The sequence below is a fragment of the Tamandua tetradactyla genome, chromosome 4 (assembly GCF_023851605.1).
Source record: "Tamandua tetradactyla isolate mTamTet1 chromosome 4, mTamTet1.pri, whole genome shotgun sequence".
NCBI classification, from domain to species: domain Eukaryota; kingdom Metazoa; phylum Chordata; class Mammalia; order Pilosa; family Myrmecophagidae; genus Tamandua; species Tamandua tetradactyla.
In genome coordinates this window covers 7,465,167-7,484,069 of record NC_135330.1, presented here as the reverse complement: position 1 = coordinate 7,484,069, position 18,903 = coordinate 7,465,167, and the positions used below count along the sequence as shown (strand labels likewise).

The 18,903-nt window shown below is 46.8% G+C and overlaps 1 pseudogene; it reads left to right on the top strand.

The window, feature by feature from the left end:
- Window positions 1-11,430: 11,430 nt before the first annotated feature.
- Window positions 11,431-18,651, top strand: LOC143680138 (Y-box-binding protein 1-like; annotated as a pseudogene).
- Window positions 18,652-18,903: the final 252 nt, after the last annotated feature.

Genomic DNA, 18,903 nt, shown 5'->3' with positions numbered 1-18,903 from the left:
ATGGAAATGTGACTTGCCCAATTGTGGGTATTAACCTTTGATTAGAGGGAAATGTAACTCTACCCATTCCAGGTGGGTCTTGATTAGTTTACTAGAATCCTTTATAAGAGGAAGCATGTTTTTAGAAAAAGTTTTCAGAGCCAGGAAAGCTGCAGAGCCCACGTGGCCAGAGACCTTTGGCAATGAAGCAGGAAAATGCCCCCGGGAGAGCTTCATGAAACAAGAAGCTTGGAGAGAACTCTAGGAGACGTTGACATGTTTACCATGTGCCTTTCTAGTTGAGAGAGAAACCCTGAACGGCCTTCTTGAACCAAAGTATATTTCCCTGGATGACTTAGATTGGACATTTCTTATCTTTGCTTTAATTTGGACATTTTCACGGCTTTAGAACTATAAACTTGCAACTTAATAAATTTCCCCTTTTAAAAGCTGTTCTGTTTCTGGTATATCATATTCCAGTGGCCAGCAAACTAGAACACAGGGTATGGACAGATGAGTAAAAAGATAAGGACAAAAATAAATAAATAAATAAATGATGGGGGTAAAGGATAAAAGAAATTGGGTAAATTGGAGCACTAGCGTTAATGAGAGGGAAGGGTAAAGGGTATGGGATGTATGGTTTTTTTTTTTTCTGGAGTGATGCAGATGTTCTACAAATGATCATGGTGATGAATACACAACTATGTGGTAAGATTGTGGGCTACTGATTGTATACTTTGGATGAACTGTAGGTGCAAAAGATAGGTCAATAAAGTGTGTGTGTGTATATATATATATATATATATATATATATATATATATATATATATATATATATATATAATATTCCTACAAAGAATACCCCAGGACCAGACAGCTTCACCAAGGAATTTTATCAAACATTTCAAAAAAGAACTAACACCAATCCTGCTCAAACTCTTCCAAAAAAATGTGAGGAAAAGGAATGCTACCTAACTCATCTTATGAAGCTAACATCACTCTAAAAACAAAACCAGTAAAGATGCTACAAGAAAGGAAATGACATACAAATCTCCCTAATGAACAAATTAGGAAAATTCTCAACAAAATATTAGCAAATTGAATCCAACACATATTAAAAGAACTATACATCACGACCACCAAGGTTTAGACCTACAAAATTAATGGATGTAATTCAGCACGTTAACAAATTGAAAGGGAAAAAATCATATGATGATATTGATTGATGCTGATAAAGCATTTAACAAAATTCAGCCTCATTTACTGGTAAAAACACTTCGAAAGGTAGAATCGAAGGTAACTTCCTCAATATCACAAAGGGCATTTACGAAAAACCCATAGCCAGCATGATACTTACTGGTGAGATTGAAAGCGTTCCCCCTAAGATCAGGAACGAGACAAGGATGCCCACTGGCACCACTACTGTGAAACACTGAACTTGAAGTCCAAACTAGAGTGATCAGGCAGGAGAGAGAAATAAAAGGCATCCAAATAGGAAAGGAGGAAGGAAAACATTCATTATTTGCAGACAACATGACCCTATTCTTGGAAAACCCTGAGAAATCTACAACAAAGCTACCTGAGCTAATGAAATTCAGCAAAGTGGTAGGTTGCAAGATTAATGTACAAAAATCAGTAATGTTCCATGCATTAAGGTAATTTTCCAAAACCAACAACCTCCAAATGTGTCCCTGGACCAGGTAAGTCCTGAAATGCAGAAGGGCCAGCCTCTCCAGAACAATAACTAGTTCCATCCCCCTATCCCATATTATCAACAGCCCCTTCCAACATGATGAAGTTAGAATGGGCATAGACCAAATACCCCTAAAGATGAGAGAAAGATCACGGGTGTTGGTGGAGTTATACAGAGAAGGTTGGGTTTAATAAATGAGTATGATGGCTGAAAGTACTGATAGTACTTTTAGCCTCTAGTATTTTAGAGCAAGTAGAAATAAAGACCTAAAATTGTGGAACTGTAACCCATATCAAACTGTGAAATCTGTTCTACAACTAATTGTTGTGATGTACTTTGACATTTCTTGCATTTATGTATAAATGTTATTTAAAGAGAAGGAGGAGTATAACAGAGAAGATAGGATTTAAAAAATGAGTATGACTGCTGAATCATTATATTGATATTTCTGTTGGTCTCCAGTGTCTTGGAGCAGAAAGCAAAAAAAACAAAAAATAGTGGAACTGTAATTCATATCAAACTTTAAAATCTGTTTTATAACTACTTGTTAAAATGTACTTAGAAATGTATTGCTTTTTTGTATATGTGTTATATTTTACAATGAAAAAATCAATAATGTTTCTATACACAGGTAATGACCTAACTGAAGAGATAATTAAGGACAAAATTCCATTCAAACTAGCAACGAAAAGAATAAAATATCTAGGAATAAGCTTAACCAGGGATGTCAAGGACCTGTACATAGAAAACTAAGCAACACTGCTAAAAGGAATCAAAGAAAACCTAAAAAGGTGGAAAGACATTCAGTGCTCATGGATAGGAAGGTTGAATGTCGTTAAGATGTCAGTTCTACCCAAAATGATCTTCATTCAATGCATTACTGATCAAAATTCCATCAACCTACTTTGAAGACTTGGAAAGGGTAGTTATCAAATTTATCTGGAAGGGAAAGAGACCTCAAATAGCTCTAGATGTCCTATAAAAGAAGAGCAAAGTGGGAGGACTGACACTTCCTGACTTTAAAGCTTTTTATGAAGCCACAGGGGTCAAAAGAGCATGGTACTGATACAGACAGAAACACTGACCAACAGCATCAAATTGAGAGTGCAAAGACAGACCACCAAATCTATGATCAATTGATCTTCTACAAGGTCCCCAAATCCACTGAACTGTGTCAGAAATACTCTTTTCAATAAATAGGCATGGGAGAGCTGGATATCAATAGCCAAAAGAATGAAAAAGGATCCCTAACTTATACCCTATACAAAAATTAATTCAAAATGGATTAAAGACCTAAATGTAAGAACCAGTACCATAAAACTACTAGAAGAAAATATAGGGAAGTGTCTTCAAGATGTAGGAATAGCTGGGAGCTTCTTAAACTTTACACCCAAAGCACAAGCAATGGAAGAAAAAATTGATAAATGGGAACTCCTTAAAATCAAAAGCTTCTGTGCCTGAAAGGACTTTGTCAAAAAGGTGAAGAGGCAGCCAACTCAGTGGGAGAAACTATTTGGAAACCACATATCGGAAAAGGTTTGAAACACAATTATTAAATGGGCAAAGGATATGAATACACACTTTTGTGAAGAGCAAATACAGGTGACTAAAGAGTACATAAAGAGAAGCTCATCTTCATTAGCTACAAAGGAAATACAAATCAAGACGACAACAAGATATCACCTCACAGCTATAAAAATAGCTGCTATTAAAAAAACAGGAAACTATAAATGTTGGGAAACATGTAGAGAAACTGGAACCCACTCACTGCCATTGTTATGTCCAGACTTGGGACTGGACTGGGCAATGAGGATGACGTTCCAGGGACTCTGGGGAGCAGAAGTGAGTTGACTTGATCGCTACATAACATATGTCTATGGTTTGGGTTTTCTTTAACACCACTCTCCACAAAACTTATTGCCTTGAAAATAAGAGAGAGTCGATATGAGTAGAACTGTTTTTACCCCAAGTCAGAAAACAGAGCAGAGACATAACCAAAAATAAATCCAGGTCTCCGGACTTCTAAAACAGGGTCATACTAACAAAGGAGGCCAGCTGCCGAACCAAAGGGTTAAATACAGAATGGGGGTTTCCCAAGTGTCCCTTTGCCAAGTCACAGTGGGTGTGGATTTGGGAGGTGGTGGCCTGGCCAGCAACATCATGCTTCAGCAAAATGGACAGAGAAGAAAGGAAGTACTTTCCAAAGAAAACAAAGGGAGAACAATCATCACACACTGCAGCCATTCTGGATTTTGTGGATGTGGAGAGGGTTGAAGTTCATTAGAAGGCAGAGAATTTCCTCCTACAATGACAGAGTTTAAAAGAGAGAGAGACCCAGAGACAACTTATAAGCAGTTCTCAAAGTTTTAGATCCCCAGCCGGCTAACTGTAATCAAATTAACACATTATTAATGAGAATCTATTACGGGCTATATGTGTTAGGATGTGTGCTAAGTGCTACAAATATAGAGATGTATGAGAAAGATTCAAGTCCTGCTAATGAGGCTCAGTCAAGGGGGGCGGATACAGATAGGATAATCAAGTAATCAGGCCAGTTCATCATGGTGTGGTAAATTCCATGACCAAGAAGAATAGCTGGTCATGGGAGCATACGGTATGGGATCTAACCAAGATTTGGAGGAAACAGAGGTAGTCAAGGTGGGCTTCCAGGAGCAAGTGGCTTTTAATCTACTCGATATCTAGGCCTTTCCTCCTGTCACTGTTTCCGGGGATAGGGCTGCTTTAACCAAACCCACTACGGAAGGCTCCCTCTGCCTGTGCTGACTCCTTCTGACCCCTGACTCTCATCAGCCTCCCACCCAGCTGCTCAACTCCACCAGACTTTCTCTGTAGGGCCCCCTCCGCACTGTTTCTCAATCGAGTTATACATAATGCATTTTTATTTTCCTAAGCCAACAAAATGACTTCAGATTGGGAAAAGCTGTTTTTCAAAGAGGACGATAAAAATGTACATTTTTCCAAAATAGAAACTTCCTAGGGAAAATGAGCTTTCATCATGGTCGTGAAATTTACCACTTGTAGCCATTCTGGATTTTGTGGATGTGGAGAGGGCTCAAGTCCTTTAGAAGGTAAATCACTGCCCAGGGATATGTCACCTTCTCCCTTCCCCGGACTTTTCTCCCCATCCACTCTCGACTCTTTCCTTCTCCTCATCTTCCTGCAGGCTGGCCCTGTCCCCAGTGGACCCTGCTCTGCTCTCTCCACATACGCACACCCTCCCCTGCTTAAGGATAACTTCTGTGTGACCGTGATGCCCTTTTAGGCTACACCCTATTTTCCTCTTTTCTGCCAAACTTGTAGAAAGAACAGTCTCCACCTAATGCCTCCATTTCCTCTCCTCCCACTCCCTCATAAATGGCTGCAGTTTGGCTTCTGTCCCTGCTTTACTGAAAATGCTTTCTTGAAGGTCACAGACGTGGTCCCTGCTGCCCCAAAGGATGGCTTTTCTTCAGGCCTCAGCTCTTTCCTTACTACCTGCATCTCTCTCTAGTTTCTGCTTCCTAGCTTTCCCATGAGTATCACGGATGTAAACTTTCACAACCGTGATGAAAGCTCATTTTTCCTAGGAAATTTCTATTTTGGAAAAAATGTACATTTATATTGTCCTCTTTTAAAAACAGCTTTTCCCAATCTAAAATCACTTTGTTGGCCCGGGAAAATAAAAATGCATTATGTATAACTCATGTTTCTCAGTCTTCATGTTTATATTACATTTAAATTCAAATTTTCTAATTTGCTTTACTTCTAAATATTTAATGTTTATTACACACAAAACTACAAGATGCTGAGCGACAAGTAATTTGTGAGAACAAGCAATATGTGCTTGGCATTTTCAATTTATGAAGCCCTTTCATATACCTCATTCCATCTGATCTTTGTAACTAAAGTTCAGTGCACATTATTATTTGTTTTCATTGTACAGGGGAATGAAATAAGGATCAGAAGTTAAGTGACCTCTCTAAGAGGTGAGGATTTTAACCCAGGCTTCTAACTTCAAATCTTATATGTTTTTCTCTATTTCATACAAAACCATAGTTTTCTTCTCAGGCATTACCATTATTGTAGTAAAATAGGTAACTTTTTGAATCTTTTTGTATCTTCTGTAGCAGGACTCAGCAAACTATGGCCTTGGGCCAAATCGGTCTATCACCTGTTTTCCTGTTTTTAGAAATAAATTAGAAATAAGTGTGTAAATAATTGGAAGATAGCCGTGCACATCTGTCTGCAAACTGACTGTGGCTGAGTTGCGTGTCTGCAGTGAGACCACAGGGCCCGCAGAGCCCAAAATATTTACTCCCTGACCTTTGACTGAAAGTTTGCTGTCCCTTGTTCTACAGCATTGGGTCTCAGCTCTGGCCACAAAAGACATTCATTTGGGGAACGACTTTGTTTTTTTTCTTTCTTTTTTAACTACCAACGCAATGCTCGGACCACTCAGGACGGACAAAATCAGAATCTCCGGGGCTGGGACTAAAGCAGCAATACTTTTAGAAGCTCCCCAGATGATCTTCATACAGAGCCAAGGTCAAAATTACTGTTCCACTAATATTAAAATTAAAATATACATATATATATTGGGTAGATGGAAATACTAGTGGTCAATGAGAGGGAGGGGAAGGGGGTATGGTATCTATGAGCCTTTCTTTTTTCTTTTTATTTATTTCTGTGGAGTGATGCAAACGTTCTAAAAAATGATCATGGTGATGAATATACAGCTATCTAATGATACTGTAAGCCACTGATTGTACACCGTGTATGGAATGTTTGTATGTTAAGAATGTATATGCTTGTATGTGGTTGTTAACAATAAAAATTTTAAAAATAATAATAAATAAAAATAAAAAATCACTGTTCCATAGTATCAAACAGATCAGGATGCACTAGTTTTCAGAAAATACGCTTGAGGGGGAGAGAAGAGAAAGACACACACCCCTCCCACCACACACACACGCGCACACGCGCACACACAGACACCACTGCCAACGTCTTGTCCTCCGTGGAACCCACTCCTGCCCACGCTGTCAGGGAGGCCGGCCCATCAGATGCCACCACTGCCAACGGTCATTAGGAACTTCTAAACCTGAAGGCATGTTCTAGGTTGTGACTTTTTTCCTGCCCTTTCATGGATTAATTGGTTGATTTAAAATACTTTTGAATGACTCTCAATTTCCCAGAGGTTTGGTACATTAAGCTAAAATTGCCTTGTGCCCCCTAGGAATAATGACTACTTAGGATTTTTTTTGTTACAAAAGCATAACTGCTCACTGTAGAAATAATAAAAAATGTGGATAAGCAAAAAGACATACCACCCATGGACCTACTCCAAAACACAGCGCCCACATCTGCTGTACATCTCACGGAGTCGGGCTGTCCCTCAGGCTTGGTAACCCATTGGCCTTGATGATATATCCCTTCCGGGCAGTCGTCACCCACAGGGTTTGAGGGACCCACAGCCTGCTGGTACCACGTTTCTGGAGCACTGCCTTTGTGCCGGACAGGAGGGAGGCCGCCGCAGTCACAGCTGGGCTGCACACCGACACCGCGGGGTGGCAGCAACTCAGCAGGTGGACAACACTAAGTGTGGTGAGGAGGTGAGGATTCTCAGGCCACGGGTGGGAGCACAGTCCGTGCCCTCTCTTAGGACAGCACTCTGGCAACTTCTGGTCAAGCCGAAGCCTTGTGCACTGGGTGGCCCGATGGCCGCACACCGAGGCATGGGCCCTGGGACGTGGCGACGCCCGACCCACGCACATGCTGCTCACCAAGCTCGCTAGCAGAAGGAAAAGCTTGGACATAACAGTGAGCCGTGTGAAAATGATGATGTTTTAGATCAAAAAACAACAACGACAACGTTTGGATACTGGTAATTTCCAATGTAAGTATCTGAGGTCCATTGGCACGTAAACGTACTGGAAGATTTATATACAGGAATATCATACAACAGCCGAAAAGAATAAACGAGAGCTGTATGTGCCAATGCAGACACATTTTTTAAACATGTGGGCTGTCTAAAGCAAGCCACGAATACACATGGAGAAGAGAGAACGTCACCTGTTCCCTGCGTCCTGGGACACACCCTATGCCCTGTCATTCTCAGTGACCGTGCCAACCTCCAAATGGCAGCTCCAAGCCTGCACCCTCTGACCAGCATCTCCCATCTTTCCTGCTCAGGTCTCTCCAACACCGCTCTCAGGTACTGCACTCCTCCAGACAGCACCACTTCCCACCATCCTGCAAACAACCCGAGTCTGCATCTTTCCTACCATCTAACCTGCCCCACCCCCGCCCCACAACGTCCTTCACCCAGCTTTGATGCCAGGGTTCGGAGTATTCACACAGCATCTCCCACCCGCCTGTGGCTTGACCTTGCCCCTGCCTCTCCTCCTCAGGCCTCCCTCCCCACAACTCCCCAGAAGCATGCCAAGCTTTAGGTGCTATAATCCTGAATGCTGCCCACCCTGAGTGCGTCTCGTTTTGAGAAAAGAGCACACAGCCAGATGTTTTCCCCAAAACCTGCACACACACAAGCCTCTGGCGTTCAGCTGCCTTTGTTTCCCAGCCCTGCATAATTTAAAGAACAGTTGCCAGAGGTGTGTCATATTTGAGCGGACTTTTTGCCTCCTCACAGTCATGAGATAGCTGCAGCTATCTGTAAGTTCCCCTAATAAATGCTTAAGGACTGATCACCCCAGTTTTCAGTGTCCCTTTCTTTGGAATCTCAACAGGCACCGTGATGGGGCAGTTTGGCACAGGTTTTCCCCTATTTGTTCTTCTGGGGAGAGGCCAGCTGCTGGCTCAGTGGAACACAGCAGATGCAATGCTGCAAGCACTTCCTTGTGAACTGTCCTGGGGGCCACTACATATTCCTTATCAACCCGAACCCCTCACTCTCCCAGGCCAAACTACGGCACGTCTACATCTCTACTCAAACCTACAGCCTCTCTCTACTGAGCTGATAACCTGCTGGCCCTTATTTCACTGAGAAAAGAGAAGCCATCAAAAGGGAACTTTCCCATCATCTACCACATCTGTCACCCTCCCTGCATCTGTGCGATCCTTCTACCTCAAAGACCTGGCTGTCACCAGATTCCCCTCGCTCACCTCCCCAAAGTCCTTGCTGCTAAATTATCTCCTCCCTCTCCTGCATCCACTTCCCTGTACACTGGCTAAGCATATAGATGAGGCTGTAACAACCTTTCCCTTAATATTTCAATACATTTGCCCTCTGATTCATATCCCCCTCCTGCTCCCACCCTGTTTTTCTACTCTTCTTTATTACCAAAAATCTTCAAAAAAGTTGTCTATATTCATGATCTTCATTTCCTCTCATTCATTCATTCAGCTAATATTTATTAATTGCCTACTCTGCTAGAAAACATTTTAGGTGCAGTGAACGGAACAGGAAAAAACCACGCCCCTGGTGGGGCATATTTTCTCTGTGGAAGACAGATGATCAATAAGATGAATAAGTAACATGCATGGTAAGTTCAAGAATGGTAAGAGTCAAGGAGACATATAAATCAGGAAAGGAGACAGGACGAGTAAGTGAGGGTGGCAGGGAGGGCTCTGAGGAAGGGGAGGGAGTGACCCAGGCTGACACCTGGGGAACAGCACGTTAAGCAGAGGGCACAGCAAGCCCTAAGGCCCTGCAGTGGGTTGAATGGTGGCCCTAGAAAGCTATGCCCACATCTTTATACCCAGAACCTATGAATGTGAACTTATTTGGGAAAAAGAGTCTCTGCAGAGGTCATTAAAAGGCAAAAGATTTATACGCTCTGAAGAGAAACCAGAGTATTGTAGATGTAGTTAAATTAAGGATCTTGAGATGAGATCATCCTGGATTATCTCGGTGGGCTCGAAACCCAACGACGAGCTTCCTTATAAGAGACACACAGAGCTCCAATGTCTTGAAGCAGCTAAAAAAAAAAGAAAAATCGTGGAACTATAACCCATACCAAGCTTAAAAATCTGTTTTATAACTACATGTGACTACGTAGTTGGAAATTTATTGCTTTTTTGTATAGATGTTATATTTCACAATAAAAAATAAATTAAAAAAAGAAAAGGAGTGAGAGGCAGCACTGAGGACTGCAGCCAGGCTCCTGGTGCAGGGTGCAGCCTACTGGTGCCAGGGAGGGAGACAGGGAGGGGGAGAAGCCATGTGAACACGGAGGAAGAGACTGGGGTTCCACAGCCGCAAGCCAAGGAATGCCAGGAGCCACCAGAAACTGGGAGAGGCAAGGAACAATCCTCCCTGAGAGTTTTTGGAGAGAGCACAATCCTGCTGGCACAGTGACTTAAGACACCTGGCCTCCAAACTGTGAGAGAATGAATGTCTGTGGTTTTAAACCACCAAGATTGTGGTAATTATTAAGGCAGCCCTAGGGAAAAAAAGCAGACCCTGTGGCAGGGTGGAGGACCAGTAAGGAAACCAGTGGGTCTGAGGTCCAGTGGTGACAGAGTGGGCCTAGGGGACATGGTGGGGACACAGGGGACCAGCTCCTGTGGGGCCCACAGGAACTCTGGCTCTCCCTAAGTGATAAGGGAAGCCCTCAGAGGATTCTGAGTAGAGGGGTGCCAAGATCTATTCAATAATTTATGGAATTAATCTGGCTGCTGTGTTAGGATTAGACTGAAAGGGATGGAAAGATAGAGAAACAGAAAAGTCCAAGAATCACTCCTTCCACCAAAACTACTACTGAACTGGCAGGAACTGCCTAATTAACTAGTTTGCAACTCTGGAATCTAGTGGGACATTGTGCGGCAACCAGGGAAGAGCTGGAGGAAGCGACTGGTCAATTACGGCAAATACGGAAGAATTTCACCCTGCTGCTGGGCCATTAACCATGACCACCACACCCAACTGCGTGGCAGGGAGCAGTGAGGCTGCACCCCAGGCTGCCGGCGCAGCATGCTGGTGCCGGGGGGCGGGGGGGGGCTATGAGGACCTAGTCCCCCCAAATCTGGAGGAGGGGGGAGTGTAGCCTGATCGCCAATCCCTGCTTTTGATCAGCTACTTCAGATCACTGGGGACCGGCTCTGAGGGTGGCCATTGTTCCAACACTCCTCTGGGGAAAGCAGCACAGGAGACTTGAAGAGGCAGAACCTTTTTTATTCTTTCTGTTTTCTCTTTCCAATCCCCATGTGGGAGCAAAATACTTAAGAGAAGTCACAAATTGATGGCTCCAGCCCTCAACAACAAAAATCTAGTAACCCCAGAGGAGGGAGAGAACTAGGTTCCCAGAGTAAGAAAAACAGAATACTCAGAATGCCTAGTTCTCAACAAAAAATTACAAAACATAGAAAGAAACAAGAAAGTATGGACTACTCAGAGAGGAAAAAAAAAAGAACTTTCCAGAAACCAGAGTCTTCTCTGAGAAAGCTCATACATTGGAACTACTAGTTAAAGACTCTAAATCAACCATCTTTAATATGTTCAATGAGCTCAAAGAATCCATATACAAAAAACTAAAAGAAAATTGGGGAGTCTGTACCAACAGGGTGGCTGCTGTTCACTCCCCTGCTGAAGAGGCGCTGAGAGAAGCGCAGTTGGCAGCCGGGCTGCGCAGGGGCAGCAGGAGGGTCTGGGCTGGTGCTGGGGGCAAAGAGTGCTGTGGGCCACTCGGGCCGCCTGCTCTGCCCGCAGGCACCGCTCAGATGCCACCGTCCCCACCACCCCGTGCGTCCGGCGCAGGCCAGAGGCCAACGGCGTGCACAAAAACAAGTGATGGGAAGGAATGGAAGGAGCTCGGGCACCACCTGCAGAGAAGACCGGGAGCCGACCCTGCGTGTGGGTGCGTGTGGCAGTGGCGGAAGCCGCGGCAACTCCCCTGGAGCCCGGGCAGGATAGTGCAGGGCCATGGCCGAGGCGGCTCCTGCTCCAGTACCAGCTGCCCACAGGCAGATGGACACCTGGACTCGCGGCCCCACAGCTGGACTTGGAGACCCAGCGGTCATCACTTCTGTCACTCCCCAATGTTCCTCAAAATGAAACCCTGCACCAGACCCCAGCTGGACTCTCCCGAGAAACTCTGCTCCCATTCAGTGTTCTTCCCCCAAAAGAAATTCCTCCTTTGTCTCCCATCATTTCCCTTCATTCCTGTATCCCGCCACTTCTGAGCAAGAGACTCACCTCCACTGCCCCTGGCTTCCCAAGAAGAAACCCAGTTTCTGCCCCCAGCTGCTGCTGAACAAGAAGTCTCACTTCTCTTGCACCCCACCCACCAGCAAGAAGCCCCACTCCAGTCCCCTGAAGTTCCTGAGAAAGACCCTTTGGCCCTCTTTCTCACAGTTCATAAGCCTGACATGGACACCCTGCTCCAGAGCCCAGTGTCCCCAAAGGACAGCCCCTTCCAGATCTCTTCTGCAGCCCAGAAGGAAACATCACTCCCAACAGCAGAGATGACCCGCTTGGCCATGCGGGCTGCCATCCGGGTGGTGGAGAGGAAACCGGAGGCCCAGGCCAGGAGGTGACTGACCCTGGAGGGCAGGACCAGGACAAATGAAAAACAGATCGCTGACTGTGAGAAGACAGCTGTGGAGTTTGCGAGCCATCTGGATAGTAAATGGGTTGTGCTGGGGACCCTGCTGTAGGAGGACAGGCTGCTCCAGAGGCAGCTGGACAACATGGAGAGCCTATTGAAAACAGGAATTTCTGGATCTTGCAGCTGATCCTGGGTAGCAATGGAGAAGTGCCCAAGAGTCCCATAACCTTCGAGATGTTGCCGTCCATTTCTCAGAGCAGGAGTGCGCAACACCTGTCCAAGTGGCAGAAGGAGCTCTCCAAGAACTATGACTCTGGTTTCCATGGACTATGCAATTTCAAAACTAGACCTTAAGTTGCAGATGGAGCGAGGAGAGGCAACTATACAGGAACAGGAAGACTCTGTAAAGGGTGAAACACCCACAGAGCCCAATGCTGCCAGCATAAGCTTCTACCAAGCCCTGGCAGATGACTGAAGGATTATTCTCTAGAGAGGGTGAAAAAGACTGTTCATGGACATGGGACACCATGAGGGTGGAGTACCATACTGAAAACAGGGAAGTAAGAAAAACAACATATTGAATGCTGAGATCACCAGTCTTCTTCCCCAATCTGACTCCCAAAATGTTGGCAGCCAGGACTAATTAAACCTTTGAGGCAGGATATTGTAGAGACTTATCTGAGACCCTTGGGACCTGCCCGAGAGTTTTCCCAGTGAAATCATCCTACTTGGAGATCTCTAGTTAGTAAGTCCCACCCAAATGTACATGACTTTCAATTGTCTTGTTTGTTTGTTTTATGTTGTGTTTTTGTTTTGCATGCTGTATGGCTGGGGTCACATTTCATTGTTTTTCGACATGAGTATTCTGTTATTGCAGCACCATTTGTTGAATTTTCGTCTGGTTGCTTCTGTTTGTTTGTTTTTTGTATTGGGGAAGTGCATGGGCCGGGAATTGAACCCAGGTCTCCCGTATGGCAGGCGAGAATTCTACCACTGAACTACCCTTGCACCCAACAACTGTCTTTTGAGTGTTCCACTTTTAAGTTAATATGGTCAACCAAGAGCCACAAGGCATTTGGGGAAAGCCTCTACAAAGATCAAAACAAACGAATTCAGAGGAAATAGATCGTACAGAGAGGGGGAAAAAACATAAGTATAAGTACATACATACATACCTATATACATACATATATATATATGTATATATACACACACACACACATATAATCCCTAGAGTGGTGAAAGAAGTGAGTGCTTCCATGGCATGAAAGTAAAATGTCTTTTTTTTTAAAAAGAATGTAAAGGAACTCTTGAAAATTAAAAATAAGTAGTAGTATTGGAAGATAAAGTTGAGTATATTTCCCAGAAATTAAAGAAAAAAGAGAAAGAATAAGAAAAATAAAGAATGGAAGTCCAATATCCAGATTATGGGAGTATCAGAGAAAAAGAAGAGCAAAAACAGAGGAGAGGGAATTTTCAACAAAATAATTGAAAAAAAAAATTCCCAGCACTGAAAGTCATGGTTCTCCAGATTGAAAGACCCTACCAACTGCCCAAAACAGGTGAAAATAGACACCCGCCCTAGGCACCTCAGCAAGAAATTTCAAAACATCTAAGGAAAAAGAAGATGATTCTCCAAGCTTCCAGAGAAAGGGGAAAAAAGCTTCCAACAAAGGAACAAGAATCCACATGGCTTCGTACTTTTAAACAACACTGGAAACTAGAAGAGGGAGAATACTGCCTTTAAAAGTCTGAGCGAAAACATTCTCCAAACTAGAACTCGACATCTAGCCAAACTATTTTAATTAAATATGATAGCAAAATAGAAACATTTTGAGATATTGACGGTCTCCCATGCACTGCTTCTCAAGTCAGAGGAGATGCTTTACCAAAAGAGAAAATAAAGAGAGAGATGGAGGGAATCCCTGGAGGATAGTGAAGCGGTATCCCTAAAAGACAGCTGTGTACAAAAGCAACCAGTTAGATCACAGCATCAGAAGTTTTCTGAAAAGTTTGAAGAAGATGAAATTGGTAGCACAGTCAATATATTTGAATGTTTTGAGAGGAGTGTTATACAACGGGTGAAGGGGGAGGTTAGGGTTGAATTAACGGTAATTAATAGTGAGCTAAGCAAAAGAGAAACCTACTGGCTCCAAGGAAAGCAGAAAGGTTTATTGGCCTGGAAAATTATTTATGTATACTACATGGTTCAATTATAAGTAACATTCATATAATCTAATATTGTAAATACCCGATATTGATACAATCAAAATCACAATGAAACTATACTGAAGGACAAGGGATTTAGAAAAAATGGGTTAAGATTAGTGGAGGAGATAAGCTATTTAACGCTTACCATTGAAAAATCAAGGAGCAGCAACCTAAGTATGTTACTGAAAGTTCTGAATGGGGGTTTGGGGTAAAGGAGAATCTTAACAGGTCTTAAAGAACTATGAAGTCGTCACGGTTATGTGCACGTATAACTTTTTTTTTTTTTTTTTTTTTTTTTAAGAGAGAGGGAGGAAGGGAAGGAAAGACAGAGAAGGAAGGAAGGATGGAAGGAAGGAAGGGAAACATCTTTAAACATTTTCTTGTTTTATTATATTTTGTTTGTTTGTTTGTTTTTTACATGGGCTGGGGCCGGGAATCGAACCGGGGTCCTCCGGCACGGCAGGCAAGCACTCTTGCCCGCTGAGCCACCGCGGCCCGCCCCTTTTTTTTTTTTTTTGTATGCTGAATGGCAGCGTCACATTTCATTCTTTCTCCATGTGAGCACCCCGTTATGTGGCACCATTTGTTGAATTTCGTTTGTTTGTTTTTGCTGGTTTCTTCGTTTTGTTCGTTTGGGAAGTGCATGGGCCAGGAATCGAACCCGGGTCTCCAACGTGGCAGGTGAGAATTCTACCACTGAAATGCCGTCGCACCCTCTGCATGTATAACGTCTTAAAAAAGATTAAAAATTACCTTTACCAAACTTTTTAAAAAGTGTACCTGTGAGAAGGTTGCAAAGTTAGTATCAGCCATCATTTCTTTGCTTTGAGCTAGTAAAGTTAATGCCACTGCACTGTTTTTTACTTTCCAATAAAACTCTTAATGTTTCATTTAAGGAAAAAAAAAAAAGGAAGTTGGGAAATTGTGTAAACAAAGTCAAGGAAACAAAAATTTTGGAGCGGCAAAAGGCTGGGGGACTGGTCTTGAGGGGAGCCACTGCTTCAGTGCTTCCCAATAATTGAAACGAGAATCTTATTAAATGGGTTCAACATCAGATTTTTACAGGAAGAAGAAAGAATCAGTGAACTCGAAAATAAAGACAACAGAAATTGCTGAATTTCTGTGAGAAGCAGAAAAAATAATAACGAAGAACAATGAACAGAGCCTACGGGCCCTGCGGACACGGCCGAGAACACATCCCATGCCCCAGACGTCTCAGAGGGCACGAGAGGGAGGAAGGGGCAGGGGAGATAAAGGCCAAAAGCTTCACAAGTTTGAAGAAGGTGTGAACATACACATCCACGAATCTCAACGAACTCCAAGCAGGGCAGACAGAGACCTAACCTAAAACACTTCCTAGCAAAATTCTCAAAACCCAAGATTCTCCAAGCAGCACGGGAGCTGCGACTTGTCACACCTAAGTAAGTTAGTCCCAACGAAGACTGCGGCAGGTTTCCCACCCGCAACCACGGCGGCCAGCTCGGTGGCGCGGCCTATTCGACGTCCTTAGAAGCAAAAACGACCAAGCAGGAATTTACATCCGGCAGTTTTCTTTCGAAAATGAAAGAGACAATAAGACGGGGACAGATAAGAGCTGAGAGAGTTCATTATCAGAAGGGGTGGTCTAGCAGAAATCTAAAAGGAGTCCCTGGGGCTGAAGTAAAAGGACATTAGAGGGAGAGTGGATCCGGAAATGACGCCCGCCGTCACTGCAACCCCGAGCTGCGCGATGAGACGCTCAACACCTGCCCAAGACACCCATCGCCCGGGCCCCCAGTGCCCCCACCCCAAGCGCCTCCGCCCCGCCCTTAGCGCCCCAGTCCCCAGCGCCGCTCTGCCCCGCCCTCAGCGCCTCCGCCCCGCCCCCAGAGCCTCCGCCCCGCCCCCAGAGCCTCCGCCCACGCACTCACAGCACCAAAGCCCCACCCTGCCCTTAGCCCCACCCTGCCCTTAGCACCACCCCAGAGTAGCCCCGCCCTTAGCTACTCCGCCCCCAGCACCGCCCCACCCTCAACCTCTCCGCCCCCAAAGCAACCCCCCCTTAGCACCTCCGTCCCCAGCACCTCCCTGCCCCACCCTCAGCCCCTCCGCCCCCAAAGCAGCCCCCTTAGCGCCTCCGCCCCCAGCGCCTCCGCCCCACCCAGGCGCTCACAACACTAAAGCCCCGCCCTACCCTTAGCACCACCCCAGACCGGCCCCACCCTTACCTACTCCGCCCCCAGCACTGCCCTGCCCTCAGCTCCTCCGCCCCCAAAGCAGCCCCCTTAGTGCCTCCGCCCCCAGCGCCTCCGCTTCCCAGCGCCTGCACCCCCAGCGCCTGCACCCCCAGCGCCTCCGCCCCCAGAACCGACTCGCTCCGCCTTTATCGCCTCCGCCCCCAGAGCCACCCTGACCCGCCCTTAATGCCTCCTCCCCCAGAGCCACCCTGACCCGCCCTTAGCGCCTCCTCCCCCAGAGCCACCCTGACCCGCCCTTAGCGCCTCCTCCCCCAGCGCCTCCGCCCTTAATGCCTCCGCCCCCAGAGCCACCCTGACCCGCCCTTAGCGCCTCCTCCCCCAGAGCCACCCTGACCCGCCCTTAGCACCTCCTCCCCCAGCGCCTCCGCCCTTAATGCCTCCGCCCCCAGAGCCACCCTGACCCGCCCTTAGCGCCTCCTCCCCCAGCGCCTCCGCCCCCAGAGCCACCCTGACCCGCCCTTAGCGCCTCCTCCCCCAGCGCCTCCGCCCCCAGAGCCACCCTGACCCGCCCTTAGCGCCTCCTCCCCCAGCGCCTCCGCCCCCAGAGCCACCCTGACCCGCCCTTAGCGCCTCCGCCCCCAGCGCCTCCGCCCCCAGAGCCACCCTGACCCGCCCTTAGCGCCTCCGCCCCCAGCGCCTCCGCCCCCAGAGCCACCCTGACCCGCCCTTAGCGCCTCCTCCCCCAGCGCCTCCGCCCCCAGAGCCACCCTGACCCGCCCTTAGCGCCTCCTCCCCCAGCGCCTCCGCCCCCAGAGCCACCCTGACCTGCCCTTAATGCCTCGGCTCCCAGCACCGCCCTACCCTCAGCACCGCCCCACCCCGCCCCCAGCACCGCCCTGCCTCAGTCCCGCCCCGCCCCCAGTGCGCTCCGCCCCCAGAGCCACCCTGGCCCCACCCTACCCTCGGCACCGCCTCCCCCAGTCCCGCCCCCCGAGCGCAGCTCTACAAGCAGCACCACAGGCAGCGGCGTCCCGGGCAGCCTCACGTCGGCGGTGCAGGCCCGCGGGGACAAGAAGGTCACCGCCACGTAGGTGTTGGGAACCGTAAAATGGTTCAGTGTAAGAAACAGATATGGTTTCCCCACAGGAATGACACCACAGAGGACGCGTTTCCACACTGGACCGCCATGCGGAAGACCCAGAACCACTACCGCCTGCCGGAGACGCGACAAGGCGGCGGCGGAGGCACCAGCGGGCGTCTCGGGCCCGGGGCGCTCCGGCGCCAGCCAGTGAATCCGCCGCAGGCCGGAGCCACCACACAGCCACCCACGTCGCAGGGGCCTCCACGCAGCTACCAGCGAGACGGCCGGAACCGCGAGAGTGGGGAAGCGCGCGGCATCAGAGGGTGCTCCCGACCCCAGGCGGCGGCTCCCACCTTCCTGCAGGCGGAGACCCTGCGGGCGGCGACCACGGTGTCCCAGCGCCCCTGTGCAAGTGACGGAGCTGCTGACAGCCGGAGAACAAGGTAGGCCAGCGAGGCGGGACATGTGTCGGGTTAAAGATCACGATTCCGCGGGGGACCTCCCCGCCAAGGACAGCCTAGAGAGGGCAATGAGGATGACGGGGAAAATCAGGGAGATGAGCCCTGTAGCGACCTCCGCGTCGGGACTGCCGTTATCCATGCAGAATGCGCAGAAAACCCTAAACCACAAGTTGGCAAAGAGATAAAAGCAGCCGGTCCACCAGCTGAGAATTCGTTCTCTCCGGAGGCTGAGCAGGCGGGGCTCAGGCAATGCCGGCTGCACCACTCTGCCAGCGTCCGGTTTAGCTACTCAACAAAACGAAGTGAATATGAAATTCCAGCAATACGAAATGAACGAAGCTCTGTAGCCGAAGACCTTAAGTGCTTGCTTTTTGCCCATTGACCAGATAATTAGAACTAAATCCATTATCTATGCAGCACAGGTTTTCTTATTAGCTTTACCTAAAGACGTCTGTTTTTGGTAGTGACAAGTATGTTTTTTTTTTTAAAGCCTGGTTTTTCTTTTGTTGCTAAGATGTGGCCCCTCTCTCTAAGCCGACTCAGCAGGTGAAGTCACTGCCCTCCCCACCCCACCCCACCCCCGCCTCGTGGAACGTGGGCTGTAAATCTCCCTGGCAATGTGGAACAGAAATGCTGGGATAAATCGGCATCATGGGATTGAGAAAATCTTGACCAAAAGGAGGAAGAGAAAAGAGACAAAATAAAGGCTCAGTGGTTGAGAGATGTCAGGGTCAAGAGGTTTTCCTGGAGGTTATTCTTATGCTAATATATAAGAATTATATCTATATAATTATAG